The sequence below is a fragment of the Marmota monax genome, unplaced genomic scaffold, assembly GCF_021218885.2.
Source record: "Marmota monax isolate L192 unplaced genomic scaffold, Marmota_monax_Labrador192_F-V1.1 WCK01_AAM20220418_F8-fsc00043, whole genome shotgun sequence".
NCBI classification, from domain to species: domain Eukaryota; kingdom Metazoa; phylum Chordata; class Mammalia; order Rodentia; family Sciuridae; genus Marmota; species Marmota monax.
In genome coordinates this window covers 13,172,634-13,198,267 of record NW_026691982.1, presented here as the reverse complement: position 1 = coordinate 13,198,267, position 25,634 = coordinate 13,172,634, and the positions used below count along the sequence as shown (strand labels likewise).

Below are 25,634 nucleotides of genomic sequence, written 5' to 3'. Positions count from 1 at the left end.
TGGTGCTGCTTTTTCCATGTGGTTCTGGCAATGTGTTGTGGTTGGGATGGCAACATAGGTAGTCTTATAGTCTTCATATTCCAATGTCCAAGATGACAGACTGTCTCTTGTCTAACCAGGACTACAAAGGATCTGATTTCCTGGTCAGAAACACTCCCACCCTTTTCCTTGAAACAGGCCCTTCACTGTCTTTGTGAAATATCTAAGAGAGCTTAGATGTTCTAATTTCATGGACCATGTACCTGTCTCAAAATTTCTCCCACTTGATCCTTAACTTCTTCTCAGGATTTAGCCACAGGGTTAAGGAATTCCACTTGTCTAATCCAGGAGAGGGGAAGGGCCAGCCTGTTCCCTCAACCCAAATTAACACTTTGGCAGAGTATGTTTTTTAAAATTGGCAAACTGTCCCTAGAAAAAAATAGAACATAGGCCTCAAATGGCCAAACTGGAACATTTTTGGTAGGAAAGCAACCTGAGGGGTCTCTAGGACCTTCCTCAGGCCAATTAGTTACCCTGTCCTCTTAACACTGCCCCCCTTAGTCACATCTGCCCCCAGCACCCCTACTGTAGACTTCAGCAAACTGGGAAAGGGGAATCTTTGCTGGAGCATGTGCAAGGGGAAGGGCGAATAAGCTTTTACTGTCTGACAGCCAGATGGAAGCCCTGCGATGAGATGTGTTCCTGGTATTGCAGGTCAGACCTTTGGTCAGTCTCTGTTTTTTTTTTTTTTTTTTTAAGAAAAAATACTGTGTAATAGGTACAGTGAGCAGTCTATTGTACTTGAGTGTTAAAATTATAACAGTGTCCTTAAACAAGACACCATGTATGATATAGATGGAGATAACAGGTCTTAAGTCTTGAACAACTTATGCTTGTTCTTCTGAACATATTCTACGGGTATGTTTGGACTCTGTGGTTCTAATGCTTCAGAAATGGGCTCCATTTCCATCCTTCTCAGGGAAGGCAAGGGAGAGACTGCTTTCCTGTGATGTTTAAGCTTCTTTCTAATTCATCACTAATTGACTAATTGGGGAATTATGTGGATTTATGGCTATTGTGATCACAGGTGTGATAATACTTTCAGTGCTGGTTTGGAGGAACAAATGTATACCTAACACTTACTAGATACTGAAGATGGAAAATTAATCAGAATTAATTTCATAGAGGTTCCCCTTCTTATCTGGTGGGAGAGGTGAATATGCAAAAACCTAGCAGTGGGTGAGGTGTTTTGTTTATATGGAGGGTGTTGGGGAGCACAGGAGAGCTCTGAGATCCAGAAAAGCTTCCTGGAGGACAGAGCAGGCAGGGAAGCCACTGACAAAGGCGGGCATTCCAGCCTCCCCGGGACAGTATAAACAGAGGTGGGGAGGTGGACTTTAGCTTGGTATCACCAGAGGCCTTCAAACAGCTTCTTGTGGCTACAGCCCCCAGCTTGTCAATGTGTCTGATCCTGTGCACCTAAGGCATGGCCCTTGCATCAAAAATGCTTGGGAACTTGTTAGAAAAGTAAATTCTAAGGCTGTACTGAATTAGAAACTCTGGGGGTGTCTCCCAGCTCTCTGTAGTTTAATGAGCCTCCCAGGTGATTTTCATGCATACTGATGTCTGAGCACTACTGTTCTAGAGCAGGTGCTTTCAGGAGGTAACCTGGAAATAGCAACTCTTTTTTTTTTTTCTAATTATTTTACAGTGCTGTGGATGGAAGCCAGGATTTTGAGTATTCTGGGCAAGTGTTCTACCACTGAGCCACATTCCCAGCTCCTGAACTGCTACTTTTTAATTGCTACGTGAATACCTTTGCAGAGAACTGCAAAGGCTGTGCCTGTGACTGTGCTCCTTCCTGATTGTGTGATGGATAGTTTCCCTCAAGTCAACAGTCATCCACATTTGTGTACTTCTTTCCCCAGTGTATGTCCTAACAGTTTATTTTGTCCACCCTGCTTAATTCCACTGTATAATCTCTTTCTGGAACACCTGAAGCTACCATGATTTGGTTTAGTAGTTGTATGGCAATCTGCTTGTCTCTGTTGCTGTATCAGCTGTGTGACCTTGTGAAGGTCTTAACCTTTCTGTGCCTTAGTTATCATATCTGAAAAACATAGACAGTATCTATCTTATTCCCTTCTCCCTGCTATAATAGAATGTCTTAGCCTGGGTAATTATCAAGAAGAGAAACTTAGTTCTGCAGGCTTAGAAGCCCAAGCTTAAGCCATAAATATTTGATGTCTGGTGAGGGTCTTCTTGCTGCATCCTCAAATAGCAGGAGGGGTGAAAAGGGCAAAAAGGGACCAACACTGTGTCCTCTCATGGCAGAAAAGATGGAAGGACCAGATAGCTTTCTGAAGCCTCTTTTGTAAGAGCATTAATTCCATTCATCAGGGTGGAGCCGTCATGACCTAATCACTTACAATATGTGAATTTTGGAGGGACACATACATTCAGCCATTGTAATACCGGATCTCTCGGCTGAGGGTTTCAGAAGCTTAGCTGCAAGTTGGCATTACCTAGTCAGGGGTAGCTGGAGGAATCTTTAAAAAATTGAGGTCTATTCCACGCCAACCCCCAAAACAAACAAACAAACAAACAAAATACCCTGTGATTGGTTTTGGGCATGACCTAGACTTTGGGATGTTTGACAGCTTCCAGGTGGAATCAAGTTTGGGAACCACTGTCATAGGCTGTTGTGAGGACTGAATGGGTCTATATAAAGTTCTTAGAAGAACATCCCTGGCACATAGGAAGTGCTGAGGACAGGCCTGCTGACAGAAGTTGTGGTGGTTTTGTGATTAGAAGCAATGGAGGTGCCATTTCCTTTGAGAATAAACCATGTTGATGCACGTCAGTTTGCAGATCTATAGTGGTGTCTTGCCTTGTTCTGAGAGTTGGAAAGTAAAATGGTTCCAATGCTGTGGGGATCTCTACATCCAATCCTCTGAGCATTCTCTAGGAGCAAGGATTCAGAAGATGGTGCTATGAGTGGAGAACAAGGGCCTAAGATCGTGAAGTACCAGTGCTTTACAAAGTGCATAGAAATGTTCAAGTCAATCAGGTGCCCTAGGATTTGGTACCTTTTCTAAACCATCATTTGTAACCAAGTTCTCAAATTATTTCCAGATTTGGCCTCTCTTTGGCAACTGATCTGTCTTCTAGGATCTAAATGTCATTGTGTTATAAATTATGTATTTCTAAACATTATTTGAAGGAATGTATAATCTTATTGCATATATTATCCTGTCATACATATTCATTCCACCTTCATTCATTGTTTTATTCATTCAGCAAATGTTGATGAGCACCTGCTTTGCGCCAAACACTAAGCTAGCAATTTTATTCCTTTTCTGTGACGAATTTCTCTCTGTCAGCATGGATAAAGTATTTCTGTTTTTTTTTTCCCCCCTGCTGGGGATCAAACCTAGGGCCTCATGAATGCTAAGCAAGCACTGTATCACTGAGCTGCAGCCCCAGCCCTTTCTTTTGGTTTCTATTTATAAGGGCAGCCTTCTCTATACCTGTTTTTTGTGGTGACAAAATTACTTAACTTTTATTTTTTATTTATTTATTTATTTTTTAAAAATTTTTTATTGTTGGTTGTTCAAAACATTACATAGTTCTTGATATATCATATTTCACACTTTGATTCAAGTGGGTTATGAACTCCCATTTTTACCCCATATACAGATTGCAGAATCACATCAGTTACACATCCATTGATTTACATATTGCCATACTAGTGTCTGTTGTGTTCTGCTGCCTTTCCTATCCTCTACTATCCCCGCTCCCCTCCCCTCCCATCTTCTCTCTCTACCCCATCTACTGTGATTCATTTCTCCCCCTTGTTTTTTTTTCCCCTTTCCCCTCACTTCCTCTTGTATGTACTTTTGTATAACCCTGAGGGTCTCCTTCCATTTCCATGCAATTTCCCTTCTCTTTCCTTTTCCCTCCCACCTCTCACCCCTGTTTAATGTTAATCTTCTTCTCATGCTCTTCCTCCCAACTCTGTTCTTAGTTACTCTCCTTATATCAAAGAAAACATTTGGCATTTGTTTTTTAGGGATTGGCTAGCTTCACTTAGCATAATCTGTTCTAATGCCATCCATTTCCCTGCAAATTCTATGATTTTGTCATTTTTTAATGCAGAGTAATACTCCATTGTGTATAACTGCCACATTTTTTTTATCCATTTGTCTATTGAAGGACATCTAGGTTGGTTCCACAGTCTTGCTATTGTGAATTGTGCTGCTATGAACATCGATGTAGCAGTGTCCCTGTAGCATAACTTTTAATAATAGAACATCTGAAGGACATTTTTTCATGTTAAGTTCATGGGATTTCTTTGAACCTGCTGAGATTAATTAAATCAAACCCCATGCTACAATTATCCTAAGATATCCTGACAAGTTATTAATATGGAGTTTACGCAAGGCTATAAGATTTGAGTAAGTGACCCAAAGCAGAGGAAGCCTTTGACTCGGTTTGAGTGCTGCTGCTTTCTAATTTATTTTGGTGCATAATCAATGTCCTGGTACTGTGGTCACATTAATTACATAATTGAGAAATATGTGAATTCATATCGAGTTTATGATTTGTTCTCTATCTGTGGAAAATTTAGATTATGTCTTTGGTTTTGTTTTGTGGTGGTGCAAGCCTATAATTAGCAGATGTTTACTGTTAGACTGGCCCTAGTACATTTAAATGTATATTGCAAATGGAAAGAATTGATTCACTGTATGTGTTCTGCTGCCCAATTACTAAGCAAAAATCCACTGCTAGAGAAACTTTTGTATAGGCAGCACACAGGCCGCTCAGTATTATGGTAAAGACTAACTTCCATTGTGTGGTCTTAGCCATTATCACTTGCTTTACCCAGGGACTGAATAGGGTTTAGAAATACAGGCCTTCAAAGGAATGGCCCTTGCTTAAATGTTCCAGGGATCCTTCTGAAATAACATCCCTCTAACCCTCATTTGAAACAAAAAACAAAGGGATATATTAATATCTGCCGGTTTAGTTTTATCCAAAAGGAATATATATTTCAATGAGAAAAATTAAGTTTTTAATTAAAAAAAAAAAGAAATTGGAGGTTAACAAGTAATGTAAAATGTGCACAAAATAAATAAGGTATTTTAAAAAGTAGGGTCATTTTAAGATCTGCCAGTCCCACATTCTATGTTTTTTCTACCTTTGACTTTTCTAAAATAAATCTGAAATCCCTAGAGCAGACTGCTCAGCTCATCTTACTGAAGAGGCTTCTTGTTTTACCAAGTTGAGTTCAATCTGGCCTTAGAGCATCTGTCCACATGTCCTCCGGCTGCTCTGCCAGAACTGTGGGTTCCTACTGCTTCCTAGAAAAAGAAGGGACTCTTCCCTCTGTGAAATCCGGCTCCCCATTCTCTGCCCAGGCCTGTTGGGGGTGTGTTGGCATGTGATGGAGCCAGAATGATGTGCTCTGCTGATCTGGGGTGGGGTGGAATGAGATGTATAGGTTGACTGTCAGAGTCCTGGCCCCACTGTCTGAATTAAACAGGGGAATCCTGAAAGAGGAAAATGGAAGCTTCTTTTGAACATTTTATTTTTTCACAGCATGGCAAGGTGTAAGAAGGAAGACTGTTTCTAAACTTGTAAAATCAGTCTGATAATTGGGTTATACTGGTACAGCCATGCATCGCTTAATGACCAGGATTCTGAGAACTCTATCGCTAAGTGATTTTTTTTGCATTAATGTGAATATCAGAGTGTAGCCTAGATGGCTACAGTGTCACTAGGTGATGTGATATTATGAAGCCACCATCCAATAATGCAGTTGTTGACTGAAATGTGACTGTGTGGCACAGGAGGCATTGGCAGCAGCTCACAGGTTTTGCATTTATGGTGTTTTTTTGTTGCATCATTTTCTCTCCTATTTGATTGAATCTTGTGTTCTTTATTTATCTCAGCCCTAGGAGCAATAGGCCATACCATATATACAGTATGTGCCATATAGCCCATGTGTGTAGTAGGCTACACCACTTACATTTGTGTAAGGACTCTCTGATGTTCCTACAGTGAGAAAACTGCCTGTTGATGTGCTTCTTAGAACACATCTCCGTCATTTAGTGACACATGACAGTATTTCCCTCTGTTGACCTCACTGACCATCATTGATAATAAACTGTTTTGCTGAATGTTAAGCCATCTGAAGGCAGAGACCTTCTCCACGCTCAGCTCTTGAAATTCTGAGGAACACAGCAGAATGTTTTTGTTTCCTGTCACCGCCCCCCAGCCCTAGTCAGCCCTAGTCACCTTGGCTCCTGATGCTATGTTGCGGGGCAGGGGAAGGTGCTGCCATTGAGTACATTCTCCCAAGGTTCATTCTCAACAGTAACTGGGGCTGTGCTAACCTCTGCCCTCCCCTTACTTCACCTTCTCTCATTGAACCTCTGCTGAATGAGAGAAGGTGGAAGGAAACTGCTTCTAGACTTTTCCTTCCAGGATAGAAGCTTCTGTTTTCAGAGAAGTTCGGTTTAGAATAAGGTACTTGTAGCTCAGTCAGTCCCTGCTCTCTTCTCCTATCTAACTGCTTTGCTGGTGGAACAGCTGTGTTCTTAGGGCTCCCCTCAAAATTGGGGAAAATACTCAGGGCAAAGAGCATTCTGGGCACTTCCTTCTGAGGTGATCTCTGATGAGGAAGCAAGAACTTCCTGCTTTTTCTAATCCTTATTTGTAATCTGACCTTTTCATACAAATAGCTTACTCTTAATGAGGTTTGACCCAGGAGCTTTTAGACAGTACATAAAAACATGACTAATTTAGCATTACAAGGTCATATCTTCAATTTACCACATTGTAGGCTTCAAATGCTCAGAGGTAGACAGGTCAAACTTTATTTTAGTCAGCTTTCTGTCACTATAACAAAATACCTGAGATAAACAATTTATAAGGGAGAAAAGACGTGTGTGTGTGTGTGTGTGTGTGTGTGTGTTTCCTGTTAGATTCAGATGTTTCAGTCCATGTTTGACTAGCTCCTGGCTTTGAGGCCTTTGCTGAGGTAGTATATCATAGTGGAGAGCATGTGGTAGAGCAAAGCTTCTCACTTCATAGCAGCTAGAAGCAAAAAGAGAAAGGGCTAGGATTTTAGTGTCTCCTTTGGAGAACATGCCCCTAATGACCTACTTTGTTCCTCTAGGTCCAACTTCCTATGGGTTCCACCACCTTCCAGTAGTACCACAGACTGGTATTACATGTGAACCTTTTGGGGACACTTACCCAGACCAGAGCACCTCACCAGCATCACTGCCTATGAATGTTTGATTCAGAGCATAGTTTCTTATATTTCCATAGTAGCACATCTGAATGAAGTTGATCATTTTGACTTCTTGGGAGGTTCTTTTTAAGCCTGCTGAGATTAATTAAATCAAGCCCCATGCAGCAGTTATTCTGAAGCAAAGCAGCTTATTAAATTTCAGTGCATGCTGGACCACTGATTTGAGTCATTCAAGTAGATGATTACATTTTTTGTTGATATCCTGCAATAGGAGTTTAATATCCGTTTTTAATTTTTATGGGTGGACACTAATAGTGTCTTTCAGTTTTTCTTCTGTTCTGGGGCTAGGAATCTCAGGGAAGGAGAAGCTGCCTATGTAAGTAGGACAGAACAGCTTTCTAGGCTTTCCTAGAAAGTGGTCCCTGTAGAAGTCACACCTTCCACTCCACACAGTGCGTCTCTCTTGTCCTCAGGTTGGGGCTTTTGAAGAACACTCTGTGTCGGTGGGAACTCTTCTTCTGAGATGAGGATAGTGGGTATTTGTGTAGATCAGTATGGGATAAAAAGGTCATTGTCAATGGAAACTGGTTCAGCAGAAGGGTTTCTGGGTCCCCGTCACCCTGAACTGGGACAGACCATTCTCTCTGGGTGATTTCTCAGGTTAACCTAAAAGTCCTGGGACACACTTCAGTCATTATTGAAAAAGATTAAATAAATAAACAAACCAAAAGCAAGTCTCAAATGAATGCTGTTGGTATTACCACACTTTCTGAACAGAAGAGTGTCCTTGCATGTGACTTCTTTGGCGAGGGGATAGAACTCAGGACCTTGCACATACTACATAAGTGTTCTACCAGTAAGTTTTACCCCAGCATCCCATGTAATTATTTTAAAGAGAACTGGATCATCCAGTAGCCAGTTATCACACATACGTGAGTATCCTCTTCCTTGTGTAAACTCATCACTGCAGGATTCAGAAAGGATTAGCGTGGGACACATTTCTCTGGGAATTTGAGTTGTAAAAATGCTTCCCATTGAGAGGATACTGCCGCTGTTGCCTCGAAAGAGTGAGAAGCTCTGAAGTTGCTCCTAAATGCTGATTGGATTTGGACAGTCTTACATTCCCGTGGAAATGACCCTTGCCATCAGAATGTAAAGGCACTTGGAAAGCACTACCCATCATCTGTGTCATGTTTTCAGCACTGCTGTTTTTGCAAGAGGCAAAGCAAGATGGTGAAGTAGTGACCCTCATTCCAGAACCTGCAGGGCAGATCTGACACACTTGCTGCTTCCATGTAGAAGGTGGAGTGAGAATCTGTGCTGAGAATTATAAATATGAAGTGTCCCCAGAAGAGCTTTTGATATGTGATATCCAGTGTAGCAATGTCCAGAGGTGAAATGATTAGATTATGAGCACTGTAACCTTATCGGTGGATTAATCCACTTGATGGATTAATAATTCGAAATGGACTACTGGATGATTAGCTGTTGAGAGGTGGGCTGACTGCCTTTAGTAGGACACTGGGGGAAGTGATGTTGGCCTATTGGAAGTGACATTGGTCCCTTCTCTTTCTGTCTGCCAGCTGCCACGAGCTGAGCAGCTTTCCTCAACCACACCTTGTGCCTCACCTCATGCCCAAGCAACAGAGCTAGACTGAACCTTTTCCTTCTGTAAGTTGTTCTCATTAGGTGTTTTTGTTCACACTGACGAAAAGCTGACTAACACAACTGTGTAATCTATGCTGGAATTCAGACTGACTTCCACATTCATCCTTTGTTTTCTTATTAAACCTGTATATTTCACTGTTTATCCAGTGGTGGGTAGTCAAGAAAAAGGTCTCTGTAACATAAATTTGAATCTCTAGATTAAAACCACACTTTGATTCTGGTGATGGGTTGTGTGAAAGCCAAAATTGGTGCATTGATTGTTTCCACTAGACAGAACATTGTAGTAAAAGTCAGCATCTGACACAGAAGAGACAGGAATTGGCAGAAGAAAAAAGTAGGGATTCGAAAATTTGCCCAATATATAATTATACTAGTGAAGAGCTCACATTCTTATTTGTAAAAATTTAGTTCCTCTCAAAATTTTCAGATACTGATCTAGTCTTGAATATCTGGAATAAACCCAAATGGAATGAACCCCACTTGGTCATGTATATAATTATTTTTATATATCATTATGTTCTATTAAGCATTTTTGTGCCAATATTCATGAATGGTATTGATCTTTAGTTTCTTTTTTGTATTATTATTATTTAAAAATTTTTTTTAGTTTTTGATAGACCTTTATTTGTTTATATGCAGTGCTGAGAATCGAACTCAGTGCCTCACACATGCCAGTCAAGTGCACTACCACTGAGCTCTAGCCCCAGCTCCTCTTTTTTGTATTTTAATGCTTATTTTGGTATCAGGATAATATCAGCTTTATAAAAACAAATTAGGAAGTGTTCACTCTTCTTCCATTTCCTAGAAGAGAGTATGGAACTGGGGTTAATTTTTCTTTAAACATTTCATAGAATTCTCCAGTGAACTATTAGGTCCTGGATATTTCTTTCTTGCTAGTTCTGAAATTCCAAATTCTATTTCCTTAATAGTTAAAAGCTATTGAAATGATCTATTTCACATTGTGTGAGTTGTGGTAGTTTCTGTTTTTTGAGAAAGTGGCCCATTTTGTTAAAGATGTCAATTTCATGTCTGTAGAACAGTATTATTATCATTTTGATGTCTGCAAGGTCTATAGTCATAGCCCATTTCATTCTTGATACTGTTATATCTTTTTTCTTTATTCATCTTACTAGAAGTTTGTCAGTTTTATTCGTCTTTTCAAGGAATAGTTCTTTGTTTATTGATTTCCTCCTTTGCTTTCTGTTTTCATTTTATTTTACATCTATTCTTTAATTATTTCTTCCATCTGCTTACCTTCAGTTTGTTTTGCTCTCGGTTCAGTAAATAGGAGCTTAGATTATTGGTTTGAGACATTTCTTTTTTTATCTATGCATTTTAGCTATACATTTCCCTCACTGTTTTACCTATGTCCCCCATATTTTGATACCAGAATGCTTCATTTTCTTTCAACTAAATATATCTTTGAAAACTTCCCTGAAGACTTCCTCTTTGACTTGTGGATTATTTGGAAGTGCATTGTTTAGTTTCTAAGTGGTGCTTTTCCTGTTATTTCTGTGTTATTGATTTCTAGTTTGATTTCATTATGATTGGAGAATACATCCTATGATTTCATTTCTTTTAATTTTTTGAGGTTTGTTTGATGGCTGAGGGTATTGTCTGTCTTTATTTGTTCTGTGGGCACTGGAATGTATATTTTCCTATTGTAGAGTGAAGTGTTCTATAACTGTCTTACCTTGTTGGTTTTTGGTATTAATCCTGTAATGTGTTATATATAGTAACATTGGTAGTAGTGTTTGTTTTTTGCTTTTTGTCAGGAGAGAGGTGTAAAGATCAGCAGAGAATTTGATATCATATTGCCTAGCAGAAATAAGGAGGCTAGACGTCTACATTGCCAATTTAGGGCTAATTTGATAATTAGCCAAGGAGGGAAAACAGTTTATTTTCTCTTGAAAATTTAGGTACCAAAGAGGACCATTTTTTCATATCTTGTAGAATTAGCAAGACTGAAGAGCTGGGGGTAGTGGTGAATGCCTGTAATCCCATTTACTCAGAAGGCTGAGGCAGGAGGATTGCAAGTTCCAGGCTAGTCTCTGTAATTTAGTGAAAATGTGTCTCAAAATACAAATTTTAAGAAGGGCTGGGGTTGTAGCTCAGTGATAAGTGCCTTGGGTTCAGTCCCCAGCACTGAGGGAAAAAAAAAAAAAAGACTTAAGAAAATGAAGAAAGGGGCGGGAATGTAGCTCAAGCGGTAGCGAGGTCGCCTGGCATGCGTGCGGCTCGGGTTCGATCCTCAGCACCACATACAAAGATGTTGTGTCCGCTGAAAACTAAAAAAAAAAAAAAAAAAAAAAAAAAAAAGGAAGTGAAGAAAGACTTATCTCTAAATCAGATCAGACAGCTAAAAAATTACAACTAGCCTTGTTGGAAAATGGTACATTTCAAAGTTTCTCTATATTGTTTCTTGTTGAGTATATTTATAAGTTAACTGCCTTAATGTTAAGTATTTATTCCATCATTTGTCAAATTAGGCCCAGAACAGAGAAATGGATTCTTGATATACAGGCTAGATTATTCATCTATTCCAAACAATTGGTTAAGTATTTGCTCTATTCTAAACATGGTGCCAGTCCCTGAGGATTTAAAAGTAGAACAGGGACATAGATCTTTGTATCTCTTTCTTCTCCTGCAGAAGAAATACTTAGAAATCCCAATGATGGCTAGAAAACATGAGCAAATGTAATTTTTAAGATTATCTCTGTTTCAGATACTGAGCTTGAATTAGAAAAGTAATATTAAAAACACTTGATGGAATAACTACTCCATATTTTAATTTATGGTTCCCTAGTCAAAGAAATAGAGGCCTCCATGTACACTGGAAAAATGTACTTACCTCTGTCTTTGAAATGACACAAAATTATAAGGTCTGTCTACCTAAGTCGCGTTGAACTTAAGTACAACAGATCCGGTATCAAGACTGTGGTTACTCCATGTCGTTTTGTAAATGCTCTGTTGGTTTAACCTGTTTTACCAGGTACAACTTCAGAAGGGCAGCCAAGAGCTTGGTCTGTAACTATAATATGCAAAAAATTATAAAATACAGCTAGATACATAAATCATGGTATTTGTGTTCTTTTTTCCCATGACATTATACTTTCCTTTTAATATCTGCTTTTCAGATCATAAAACAATGTTATTTTTCCCAGAAAACCAGGTCTTTAGATAAATGGGGCCAGCCAAGTCCAAGGACAGGTTAGATACACTGGGTCTGGCATGAGTCCTAGAAATGACTCGCAGTTGATCTTCTTCCTCTTACCTAGGGGCTGTTTCATTAAATTTACTTTGTTTTCTGTGAAAGTGAAGCCTGGTTGTTCTCTAAAGAAGCTCCATATATCTAAATGAAATAGTCGATTGGTAAGCTATTGTTAATAGCTAACAAGTCCATCTTATTAATGAACTTTCTCCTTTCTTCCTAATTAGATGAAAGGAAGTTGATAATTTTACTATCTAGCTTCTTTATTACTTCTTAGTAAAAGTACAGTACATGTGAACATTGCTTTACTTCTCGGATTCACTATTAGTTTTAATTGTTTTCTTAAGAAATTCTTAATAAATACATGGAAGAAAGTAATAAGATACTTCCATAAGAATTCAGGCATTTCTCAGTTGTCTGGCTGATATGGTTTGCCGTAGGTAAATCATATGACTTCTTTGAACCTTGTTTTTTTGTCTCTGTGAAATGAATCTGGCTTATAATGTGACACTGGTGTTTTGTATGGTTGTTTTCATATTTCCTGCTAGTCTGAGCTCCTGTAGATTGACAGCCCTAACTTCTTGTCTATTTCCAGCTGGTGCAGCCTAGTTGTTGCAAATACTTATTCCTCTTGGGGCTATGCAGGTAACAGAGGAATCATCCAGTTTGGGTAGAGACTTTTGCTCCATAGATTCCACCCAAGGGTCTATGGGCAATGTTGCCTATTATCAAACATTCCAGTTTTCCAAGAGAATCTAGATTTTTTGAAGTTTTTCTTGAAATCTCTATTCTTAGATATTAGAGATATATAGGCCAAAGAAGGTGTGGATACTATATTGTCTGTCTGGACTAATATAACAAAATGTCATAGAGATTGAGTTACCTGGACTATACAAATGTATTTCTCACAGCTCTGGTGACTGAGAAGGCCAAGATTGAGGCACTGGCTTCAGTGTTTGGTGAATTCCCACTTCCAGGTTCATAGATTGCCATCCTCACTTGGTGGAGGGGCAAGGGGTCTCTTTTGGGCCTTTTTTGTAAGGGCACTAATCCCTTTCATAAGGGTTCAGCTTCTAAAACCTTTTCACCTTCTAAAGGCCCCACATCCTGATAATATCACCTTGGGGGAGAGTATTTCAACATGAATTTGAGGGTGGAACGAGAAGGGCAAACTTAGATAATAGCAGGTACTATCAAATTTAACCTAAAAACCAAAGCTTGCTGCCTTCTGAGCATGCTCTTGAAAAATGTGTATTGACTTAATAGTAATTTATGAGCACGTTATGATGTGGCTGCCAGAAACAGACATCCTTTAGATAGTTCTGAGGAACATGCACCTCTCAGTTCTGACTGTCAAGAGATTTTTTTGTTTTGACCACACTTTTATGACATCACTTAACCACTTTAACTATACAGTTCATACATTCACATTTTTGTGCAGCCAATCCCAATCTACAAAACTGTTTTTAGCTTGCAGAACTGACTCTGTACCCATTAAACAACTTCATACTTGCCCCTTGTCCCAACTACCAATGTCACCAACACATTTTTATCATTTTTTACATTGTAGCTATCTTAGTGTATGTGAATTAGTATCTCATTTGATTTTGATTTGCATTTCCCTGATGCATCTTTTAATTTGCTTTGCTTCTTTGAGTATATGACTATTCAAGTCCTTTACTTTTTTTTTTTTTTGTACCAGGTATCAAACCCAGGAATTTTTAACCACTTAGCCAGATTAAATCTCCAGCCAATTTTATTTTTTATTTAGAGACAGGTTCTCCATAAATTGCTAGGGCCTTGCTAAGTTGCCAAGGCTGACTTTGAACTTCCAATCCTCCTGCCTCAGCCTCCCGGGTTGCTAGGATTATAAGAGTGTGCCACTGCACCTAGCCTTTTGTCCATTTTTAAGTTGGGTTGTTTGCCATTTTGTTATTGGGTTATATATTCAGAATATATTCTTTATATATTCTGAATATATTCTGGATATTAGTCTTATATCAGATATATGATTTTTATGTAACTCTTCCATTCTATAGGTTTTTTTTTTTAACTTAGAGACAGTGTTCTTTGCATCAAAGTTTTAAATTTCTGTGAAATACAATTAAACTATTTTTTGTTTTGTCATTGTGCTGTGTGTTATCTAAGAAAACATTGCCTAATCCAAGGTCATGAAGTTTAGTTTGTACATTTTGTCCAAATCTTAAAGTTTTAGCTTTTACATTTAGATGTTGTCCTATTTTGAGTTAAATTTGTATGTGGTGTGAGGGAAGGATCAGTCTATATTCATGGAATATAGAATTCTATTTTTGGACCCTCAGTTCTATTTTCATCCATTGGTGTGTCTGCCCTTATGCCAGTACCACACTGTCTTCATTACTAGTTTTATAGTAAGCATTGACATTGTAAAATGTAACTCTTTTAAATTTATTCTTCTTTTTCAAGATTGTTTTGACTCTTCTGGGTCCCTTGGATTTTCATATGAATTATAGAATCTGTTTGCCAATGTATGCAAAGTAGTCAACTGGTATTTTGATAGGATTACATTAAGTCTGTAGATTGATTGGAAGCACATTGCCATTTTCACAATAGGAAGTCTCTTCATTCATGAACTTATTAATATTTTATTTATTTCAATGATTTATAATGTTCAGAGTACAAGTTCTATACTTCATTTATTCTATTGCTACATTTTTTATTTTTGAAAATTGGTTATTTTTTGAATTTCCTTTTGGGATTGTTCATTACAAGTTTATAGAAATTTTTATAAAAATTACACATTTATCTTACTGCCTTCTTAAACTCATTTATTAGTTTATAGTTTTTTAGTGTTACCCTTAGTATATTTTCTACTTAAGATCATGTCATGTACAAATAGAGATTATCTTATTTATTCTTTTCCAATCTAGATGGATTTATTTCACTTGCAGAATTTTCCTGGATAAAATCTTCAGAATTAGGGCTGGGGATGTGGCTCAAGTGGTAGCGCGCTCGCCTGGCATGCGTGCGGCCCGGGTTCGATCCTCAGCACCACATACAAACAAAGATGTTGTGTCCGCCAAATACTAAAAAATAAATATTAAAATTCTCTCTTTCTCTCCCTCTCTCTCACTCTCTCTTTAAAAAAAAAAAAAAATCTTCAGAATTATGTTGAATGAAAGTGGTGTCAACAGGCATCCCTGTCTTTTTTGATGTTGTTGTTCTTGGGGGGAAGTATTCAGTATCCAGTCTTTCACTGTTAATTATGTTAACTGCGGGGTTTTGTAGATGGTTTTATCGGCTTGAGGAAGATCCTTTCTATCCTCACTTACTGAGTGTTTTCATCTTGAAGGGAAGTTTAACTTTTCAAGAAAACATTTTATGTTTATTGAAATAATCATGTTTTTTTTTTTCTTCTTTATTGATAATGGTGTATTCCATTAAAAGCGTTTTGGAGGTTAAACCAACCTTGCATTTCTGTGTAAATCTCACTTGGATCATGGTGTTTAACCATTTTATGTGTTACTGGATTTGACTTGTTAGTATTGTCTTTAAGACTTTTATGTCTATGTTCATAGGAGTCAGTGGTCTATACTATTCTATTCTTGTGTTATCCTTTTCTGGTTTTGTTATGAGGGCATGCTGGTTTTATGGAATGAGTTTGGTAGAGTTTCTTCCTGTTTTCTGGAAGATTTTGTGAAGAATTAATATTCTTTCTCTTTGTTTGTAATTCCTGAAAGGACCAAAAAAAAAAAAGGCCGCATAGCTAGCCTTTCTCTTCAGCCACCTTGAACATTTCATCATTGCCAGCCATCTAGCTGGCTCGCACTTCCTCTGTGGAGCTCTCTGTCCTGCGTGCAGAGCTGTTTCTGAACTCTGTAGTTAAGGCAGAATTCTCCTTAGCTCCCTTAACCTGTGTCCTAGGTGGTTACACTGTGGTATTTTCTGTATGCTCCCTTGTTTTCCTCCACAGATGGTGAACTTCTTGAGGGTAGTGACTGTGTTCTGCACTTCAGTTGAGTGTTCTGAAGTGTCCAGCACAGTGCGTCAAAAAAGATGGGGGAATCTTTTATCCAACTACGTATATTTGAAGGCTCTTTTCAAGATTTCCTAGTATGTGTGAGTTTCTTTAAATCAGGTAAATTTTGGTAAGTTTCTTCATATAAACATATGTCTGTATGTGCGTTTGTGTAGATATGTGTATAAATATACATACATAATGTCTATGTACATACTCACATGACTGTATATTATTTCAGGCATAAATCCAAGTTTAGTTATGAGAGGATTGGGCAGGAGGTATTATTCTTGGGTTCCAGTCCTGGTCCTCAAATGGAGATGAAGTCTTGCTTTCAGTTTATTTTCTCATCTATAACATAGAAATTGCTTTGAGGACTAGAATAGATTATTTAGATTATTTAGTCCAATATTTTATACTAGTAAGCTATAAATAATGATTAACAGTTGATGGTGTGAGTTTCTATTCAAGGAATCTGACTGATATTTATTTATTTAGTATTAACTGTGTTCTAATATGAATTTGAAATAATAGATGACTTCTTCAATGAAATCAGATTTTGTTGAATGGCTAATTGAGCTGATAACTTTCCTCATTAAATTTCTTGGCAAAGGAGTACTTTTTTCCTTTTCAATTCTTTGGAATATTTTTGGAGGTTTTCGTTATAGGCTGTCATTTTTCCTTAGCCATGAAGTGTCGTGAGCTCTTGAAGAAGTGCTTAAAAGCGTGTGCTCTAGTGTCAGTCACTCTGGACTCAAGTCTGAAGGCTCACTGCTGTGTGCTGTCTGCCCCACCTCCTTATCTGTCACAGGGAGAGTCGAGTCCCTGCTTCCAAGGGGTCTTCTGAGGATCCAGAGAAACACAGTAACAGGCACTTAGCACAGCACCTGGTATTTAGCAAGTACTGTATGTTAGTCAGTTGTGTTCTTCGTACTCATTATTTTAGCACTTTATACATATTTGGAGCACACACAGTGTTTGAATGAAAAGCTTTGTTGAAAATATTAAGCTACTTACAGAAAACTTTTTTTCTCTTTTCCTATAATAAGAATTTTCCTGCATTGGGAAGAAGGCCTGGCTAGGTTAGATGAAACTCATATCCAGAGTCTGATCATCAGGAAAGATGCTTTCCCACCAGCCTCAGTTTATAGATGGATGAACAAGCCTGCCCTAAGACTTTGTGTCTTTGTATTCATCCTACTTTAATTTTTAAAGTTTATCATTTCTAGTAATTTTGTTCTGCCAATATTAAAAATATTTAGCTGTTCAGATTGTATCAGTGTTAGAGAAACTCAGCAGGTTGCTCTGCTTCATTAATCGGGCCAGTTAAAGCTGGCCCATTAAACCCAATGAAACCAAGGGCAGCTCCTGCATGGACACTGTGGCATTGGTGCCTGCCGTGGAGAGTGGCACTCAGGGGCACCATTATTTTTATTGTTCCATTGGGGTTCAGAGTAAAGATATCTACTCCAATATACATTCCTTATTCATGTAATGCACCAAAAAAAGAGAAACATCGCCACATACTTGAGTACCCTCACAGTAGTAAATTCCTCTGGCATGCTTGGGGTATTTTGTCAAGGGGCTGCATTTTTCAATATAAAATCATATCAATTGAATATACATTTTTCAAATTCAAGTCAAGTATCATAAACACAAAACATGTTCAGAGTAGATATAACTCTTCCCTACTTTGCTCTGGAAAACTGTCATCCTCCCCAACCAAGATCCTATGGCAGAATTAGAAACATTTGACAAGGGCATCATTACACCTTGAACTTTGTACACACAAAAAAACCTGGGATTGTGGCTCAGTGGTAGAGCGCTTGCCTCACATGTGGGAGGCACTGGGTTCAATTCTCACCACCACATATAAATAAATGAGTAAAATAAAGGTCTATCAACAACTAAAAAAAAAAAAAATTAAAAACAAACTAACTTTGTTTAAACTTTGTCCAAATGTTTGAACTTAGATTCTAAGTAGAAAGTTCTCAAACAAGTACAAGTCAAAACTTTCATTACTTTGTATTGTTCTTCTTTTTCTTATTTGGGGGGTATTGGGGATTGAACTCAGGGGCACTTGACCACTGAGTCACATCCCCAGCCCTATTTTGTATTTTATTTAGAGGCAGGGTCTCACTGAGTTGCTTAGTGCCTTACCATTGCTGATACTGGCTTTGAACTCACGATCTTCCTGCCTCAGCCTGCCGAGCTGCTGGGATTACAGGCATGCACCACTAGGCTGGCCATAATGTTCTTAATAGTGACTAATAGTGACCTTTCCTGTTGCAAGAGACAGTGAGGTGAGCTGGATTCCTGTCTGTACTGGGGTTCAAAGTTTGGAGGCATTCATTCTAATCCTGATTTTGCTTTGTATGATTTAAAAAAATAATCATGGCAGATTCCTCAGACATGGTGCCACCATGTTTTTTTCACATATTGTTTCTCTTCTGTACACTACACGTTGATTGGATCAGATATTATTACTTCCTCTGAAACTGAAGCTCGGAGAGGTTAGGTAACATGTTTAAAGTCATCCAGCAAAGTCAGCTTCCTTCAAAGGATTGTTGCAAGAAGTAACTCAGAATAATAATAAATATAGTAACTATATTTTTCTCTAATCACGATGTATGTTTACTACTGTGTTTGATTTTGGATAAATAGATGTTTACTGAGAATGACGTATTTTGAAAAGTTAGTATTATAATCCTTTGGATACTGAAATTCCACATAGAAAGTTCTCTGAAATTTCTCTATATAGAAATTTCTGGTTTTACCTTAATGGAGCTCAAACTCCATTAAGTAGATATGGGAAATGGGGGAAAAGCATACAGAGCCAACCAAACCACAAAGATTATCTTTCTATTCTTTTGGTTGTTGTTGCCAGTTTTGGATTTTCTAGAGTATATATTTAACTTGTTGATTTTTTTCCCTCTCTGGTGTGTAATTGTTGTTATATATTAACTTAATGCCAGGCAACAGCACGAACTTACAAATCACACTGGTGGGTTTTCGTATTCTGTGTAGGACAAAGTTCAAAGCTCTGATAATTTCATGGTCTGAGCGCTCCTGCCAAGTGACTGGATCTGAAATAAAATTATACCTACAATGGTGTGACCACTGTAGTGGCATTTTGAAGACTTGAAAAGGTAGGATGGGTTCAGGTGGTTTTTAAATAAAATGAGTCTTTGGTTATCTTAATGGAAATCAGAGTTTAAGGGAAAATTCATTGTTTGGTTATTGTTCTGAGTTTAAGGTCAAGTGGTAGAGTCTACAGCAAGTGACCATGGCCTTGCAGAATCTGAGTAAATGTTTCCCTCATTCCTTGGGAAATAGCTAATGCCATTCAGAACTGAGGCTGGGAATCAGTCTTTTGGAAAGTGCCACATGTAACATTTTGTTTTGTTTCTCCAGGGGACCTGCTTTGTAATTATATTTATTGCCAGTTAGGCTTTTCTCCCCTTTGTGTAGTTTAATATAAGCTTTTTCTAATGATGAAGATTGAAGTACACTCTGTGATATGTGTTTGTGGTACTCAGAAATGCTGGTTTGTATTATAGACCAGGCAGCAACTGCTGTATTCTTGCCCAGCGCATGTGACAGGCACTCAGTAAAGTTTATTGCTTGCTTTAAGAAGGATTTTCTTCACTAGGCATTTTATTTATTAGCAAAGTACTGCTGTGAGCATAGGTGCCTATAATTTAAATTTTCCTGATTCAAGGATGTAATTTATTCTAAAGCTATCTGGAGATCCATTCAGTAAAAAGTAAGCCTTTGCAGAGAACTTAACAGATTGAAATTTGAAAGGTCCAAATTAAGGTATGACTTTTATATTACCTCTGGAAATAATTGCTCCCTTAACTTAAAATCCATTAATAGCCTTCTATAATTTTTTGACATCATGATTATTGGTAAGTCTTTTAATATGGTCTCATTTCAGAAACCTGAACAAATCATTGGTTTTAACATAAGAGGCATGGTGTTTTAAATTTCTTACGATGTGTTTTATTGAAAATTTCTAATTATCTGGATTTAACAGAGTAGACAAATAAATGTTTTCTCTCTTGATCCCTGTATTAGAGTTCTCCAGAGAAAAAGAAAAATAGGTTGTGTGTGCGTGTGTGCATGTACGTGTGTAACAGGTTGAATATCCTTTTCTGGGATTTTTAAAAATTTTGGAATATGTGCATATTCTAATGAGATATCTTAGGATGCGACCCAAGTCTGAACATGAAATACAGATAGGTGCATATATAACTTATATTCATAACATGAAGTTAATTTTATGCAATATTTTAAATAATTCTGTGCATGAAGCTGTTTGATGTGGAATTTTCACTTGTGGTACATGTTAGTTTTTCTTTACAATAACCAAGTACCTGAGGCAGGCCACTTTTTTTTTTTTTTTTTTTATTATTATTATTATTTATTTTTTTTTTTTTTTTAGTTTTCGGCCAACACAACATCTTTGTTTGTACGTGGTGCTGAGGATCGAACCCGGGCCGCACGCATGCCAGGCGAGCGCGCTACCGCTTGAGCCACCTCCCCAGCCCCGGCAGGCCACTTATGAAGAAAAAGAACTCACAGTTTTTCTGACTGAAGTCCAGTTTTCATGGTGTGAGGGCCTCTTTCCATTGACTTGTCACCTCGTGGTGGTTGCAATGTTGGGAGCAAAGAATCAGTCTCAGAACAGGAAGATGGAGTGGCTGGGTGGGGCTAGACTCAAGCTTGTATAATAGTCCTGTCAACAGAACTAACTAAAATCTGGTGAGAAATACCTTATTCCTTCCGGAGGGCATGTCCCCAGTGATTTAAGGACCTCCTGTGAGCCCCACCTAAAAGCTCCACATCCACTTCCCAGCACACCTATCCTGGGGACCACACTTCCAACAAGTGAACCTTTGGTGAAGTGCAGACCATGGCATGAGATCATGTCTATGCTCAAAATGATTCAGATTTTGGAACATTGTGGATTTCAGAGTCCCAGATTCTGGGTACTTGAGAGAAGGAAAGAGAGAGGGAGGAGATATTGCTTGATTTATAGAATTGACTCATGTGATGTTAGGGACTGACAAATTCAGAATCAGCAGGGCAGAGGAGCAGGCTGGAAATTCTGACAGGAGTTGATATTTTAGTCTGGAAACTAAATATTTTTGAGGCTGAATTTCTTTTTTTTTACTGAGGACCTCTGCCTTTTAAAGGATTCCACTAATTGGAAGAGGCACTCATATTATGCAGGGCCATCTGCTTTACTCAGTCTCTAGATTTAACTGCCAGTCACATCCAAAAAACACCTTTACAGTGATATCCATACTCATGTTTGACTAGAGAACTGGGTACCCTGGCCTGGCCAAGCTTACAGGTAAATATAGTCACCAAATAAGGAAATGTGGATGTTTCTGCAAACATGATTTCATAGAGAAGTCATCTTTTCTTCATCTACTCACATGATCTAAAGTAAATTGCAAAGTTAAGGCAGAAAAGTAGGAAGTTTGGGAGAAGCTATAGGAAAATCTAATGCTTCACCAGCAATTTGGAATTCCTGCTATGGCCAAGGTCAGAAGTTTATCTCAGGGATACACAAAGTCCTGTGTCATATTTGCTGGGGGTTGATAATAGTCTTCAAAGAGAAAAGGTTCAGGGAAGGGGAACAATTGTAATGGCCTAGCAAACTGATGACAGGGTACCCTAAATCCCAGAGCAGAATAAAAATAGGTGGCCAACAATGCTCTCTTGACTCAAGAGTCCCACTGAAATGGTTTCACAGTGTCCTCATGGGATAAGTCTGTGCTAGGTCCAATAACTGAAGTGGCATTAGTTACTTTTCAATATTTCTCAGCCTTCGGTTTCAGGAAGCCGAAGTGAAACATAGCAGTGTTGCAGGCTTATCAGGATTTTTGTTGTTGTTATTCAGATACAGGTTTTAGAGAGAAGGGCTCCACAGGGCAACTGTTTGGAACACAGCTATTGAAGTCATCAATCCAAATGAAAATAAAAAAGGAGGGAAGGGAATAAAGACCAAGAGGTAGATTGGAAATAGTAGTGCATTTAGATTTTGTATATCCTCAAGGAATGCTAATTGGCTCACTTATCAAGAAAATGGTTTCATTTTTATAAAGTCACACTTAATATGCTGTTTAGTTAAAAAGAGCCTTCATGTGGGTTAAATGTGTAGGTGTAGGTTTATGCAAACTGAGCAGAACCAACAAAGAGACTCTTATTAACCCGTTTCTTTGTGGAGGCTGTTTTTGCAGCTAACACCAGGTTGCATGTTGTGATACTTGGGCAAGAAAACACTTTTTTTACAGCGATGTTCCCTGCTGACTTCTTCTTTGTAGACCTTGTACTGTCACTGCTGTGCACTACTAGTCTTTCATAAACCATGAACTCCTCTGCCAACTGAAGAAAGGAGAAAGTCAAAGGCACAACTAGGTCTGTTTTTCTCCTGCAGTTGTTCTGGCCCAAAGTCATGCCTGAGTCATTGGAGCTTTTCAGTGAAGGAGGTATAGTTCCTGGTTGTCAGGTGGCTGATTTCTTTTCTTTCTTTTGAGTAGTCCTACCTATCTCCATTTCTCAGTTAGCCTTTAACACACAACCATTGCCCTATATGTCTCCACTTTTCTCTTTCTAGCAGTTGGGTGGGGCACAGAATACAGCTACCTCTTTTTCACCAGGCATTTATTTCTGAAGCCCTTGCCTTTGAGGCATTCCTTATCAGGAATGAAAGCAAATTCTGAGCTACATAGTGATTTCATTTCTACATCATTGGGTATTTCTTGATTCTCTGCATCCCTTGACATTGTTAATATCTCTATCCTTCTTACAATTCTGTATGGGGACTGGGACACCTGTTACCCTAGTCTTCTGTCCATCCTTCTGCCTCTGCACAGCTCATTTTTTTCCTCCCTCCACTAAGTGTAGATGCCCCGCAGGATACTCCCTCCAACATTCTCTTCTCACCTCCAGCCATTGCCAAAGCCACACCTTTCTGCGATCTTGTCTCCACTGATCCCTGAGTGTCTCTTTTGAGTCAAGACCTGAAATTCTGTGAGGATGGAATAGTGTGAACAGAGGCAAGGGAGCAGAAGTCACTTTCAGAGACCAGCAGGCCTGCCGGATTGACTGAGGCCTGCAGCATCTGGGCTGAAGTTATGTGCCATGAAATGATTCTTACACCAAGCATGGTGCCTTGCGTATTGTAAGCCCTCTCAGGAGTTTGAGAATCATTCAAAGTAAGGATGATGTGAATGATGAGGGCCCTGAAGGCAGGCTGAGATGATTGGCCTTTTATCTAGGAAGGGCTAAGGGCCATTGAAAGTCACTGATGAGGATGCTGACTATGACTGGGGGCCCCTCAGGAAGCCTCCCCTGGCTTTTGGGCACTGGATGGACTGGAGAGTAGAAAAGAAGAAAAATGAGAAGCTCTTGAGAAGTAACAAAGCCTCTGGGATAGGAGAGAGAGAAGGGGAATAGACAGGATGGACCAACCGGTCAAACAGGGACAAACAGGTCCAAGACCTCAAGGGGGACTTGAGTGGGAGGTAAGTGAGGATAGGGGAAAAAGATGAAGAATGCCAGTACAGACAGTTTCTGATATACAGGGTTTGACCTAACATTTTTAACTTCATTGTGGTGTACATGTGATACCTATTCAGTGATAACCTGAATTTTTTTTGTGGGGGAATACAAGGAGTTGAACTCAGAAGCACTTGACCTCTGAGCCACATCCACAGCCCTATTTTGTATTTTATTTAGAGATAGGGTCTCACTGAGTTGCTTAACACTTGCTTTTGCTGAGGTTGCCTTTGAACTTGAGATCCTCCTGCCTCAGCCTCCTGAGCTGCTGGGATTACAGGTGTGTGCCATGGCATCCGCCTGATAACCTTGAATTTTTTTTTTTTTTAAGAGAGAGAGAGAATATTTTTAATATTTATTTTTTTAGTTTTTGGCAGATACAACATCTTTGTTTTTTGTATGTGGTTCTGAGGATCGAACCCGGGCCGCACGTATGCTAGGCGAGCGCGCTACCGCTTGAGCCACATCCCTAGCCCAGATAACCTTGAATTTTGAATATGGGTCTTTTCCCAGGCCAGCACTATTGAGATCTGATCCTCTTGATGCGGGGTTGCAACAGCAACCACTCTTCCCAGTTAGCCCCATGGTCAGGAGGGGAAATGACACTGTGCAGTGTACTATACGGCTGAGCGAACATGTTTGCTAAGTTAGGTGGATTCAGTGCATTCTTTTTTACTTGATATTTGCAACTTATGGTGGATTTACTAGGATATAATCCTGTTGCAAGTCGTGGAGCTCTGTATTCCGGAGATTGTGTGGGGTGGGGAGCTACTACTGGTGGTTTTATTGGGAGGCTGGTGAGAACAGGACATCAGCTTGGTTGGGTTGGAGTGCAAGGGATGAATTCTGATAGGGATGCTCCTGGCTGTTAAGAGCTGGAAGAATAGGTGACATTGGTTACTCAGGCACATCAAGTTACCTGGAGAAGCAAATTGAGTTTGGAACCTTGGGAATGGGCAAAGAAATTGAGGAGATCAGAAGGGACTGAAAAAGAACAACCAGGTAGGGAGGAACAAGAAGACTCCTGGGATTGGCATGCTCAGAAACCTAGAGACAATCAGTAGTTATAGCATCAAAGGCTTCAGGCAAATTGAATTGGATTCTTTCTGAAGAGTCCTTTTGATCTGGCACTTAGCAGTGCATTAGCAGAATTAGCAAGCACAGTTTTAAGAACATAGGGAGGCAGAAGCATGATTAGTATGACAAGGTGAGTTCTACACATGTCAGACCTTGTGCTAGGTGATGGAGCCAAAGTGATGAATGGAATAGATGTGGAGTCTGCAAGTGGTGCACAGCAAGAGAGGTAATCAGGGGACTCTTTATACATAGTATAAGTAGAGAAATTCAGAAACACAAAGAGAAGCAAAAATTTGAGAAGAGTTTGCAGAGGAGACTGTTCAGGTTCATAGCTATTCAGGTTCCAGGTCCATCTTTCCATCTTTGCATCCATGGTTTAGTAGCAGAGTCCTTGCGGGTGCCTCACTGATCTCTGCTGCCTTACAGTTTATGAACTACAACAGTATCACCCAAGGACATTGAGGGGCTTTATTGCAGTGCTACATAGAGTTGCTAAAATGTAAACTGTGTAAGATAAGTGTTAATATATAAAATTATTTATGTTTGCAATAAAAAATGTCCCAAACTTTGCATCCTTTAAAACATGTGATTGGAGAAGTTGTTCATGCAGTTAAATTATATTGAGATTTCTCTTTTACTTGGAATCTATTGGAGTAGGACAGAAATTGGACAGGAGAATTCCCAGGCTCTTTGCAGGATGAGTTGGAGAAACATGGAGAACCACTGAGAGAACAGGCAGCACTGTGACATACAAGAAACAAAGCAGGTAGGGAGGTAGGATGGGTACTATATTTGGTTCATGTGAACATTAACCCACTCATAATTCTTGAACAATTAATGGATATGGATTAATGATTCTAAGTAGT

General features: G+C 39.0%; 1 protein-coding gene across 4 annotated transcripts in view; it reads left to right on the top strand.

Annotated features, from left to right (window-relative positions):
• The window catches only part of Spata13 (spermatogenesis associated 13), a 351,797-nt gene that overhangs the window by 204,119 nt on the left and 122,044 nt on the right, over positions 1-25,634 (top strand). The window contains exon 1 of one of the 4 annotated variants that reach the window (XM_046447976.2): positions 18,728-19,265. The exons of the other annotated variants lie outside the window; for them this stretch is intronic. The gene's annotated coding sequence lies outside the window, so the exon portion shown is untranslated. Of the gene's footprint in view, positions 1-18,727; positions 19,266-25,634 lie in introns of those variants that run through there. 4 annotated transcript variants of the gene reach the window in all.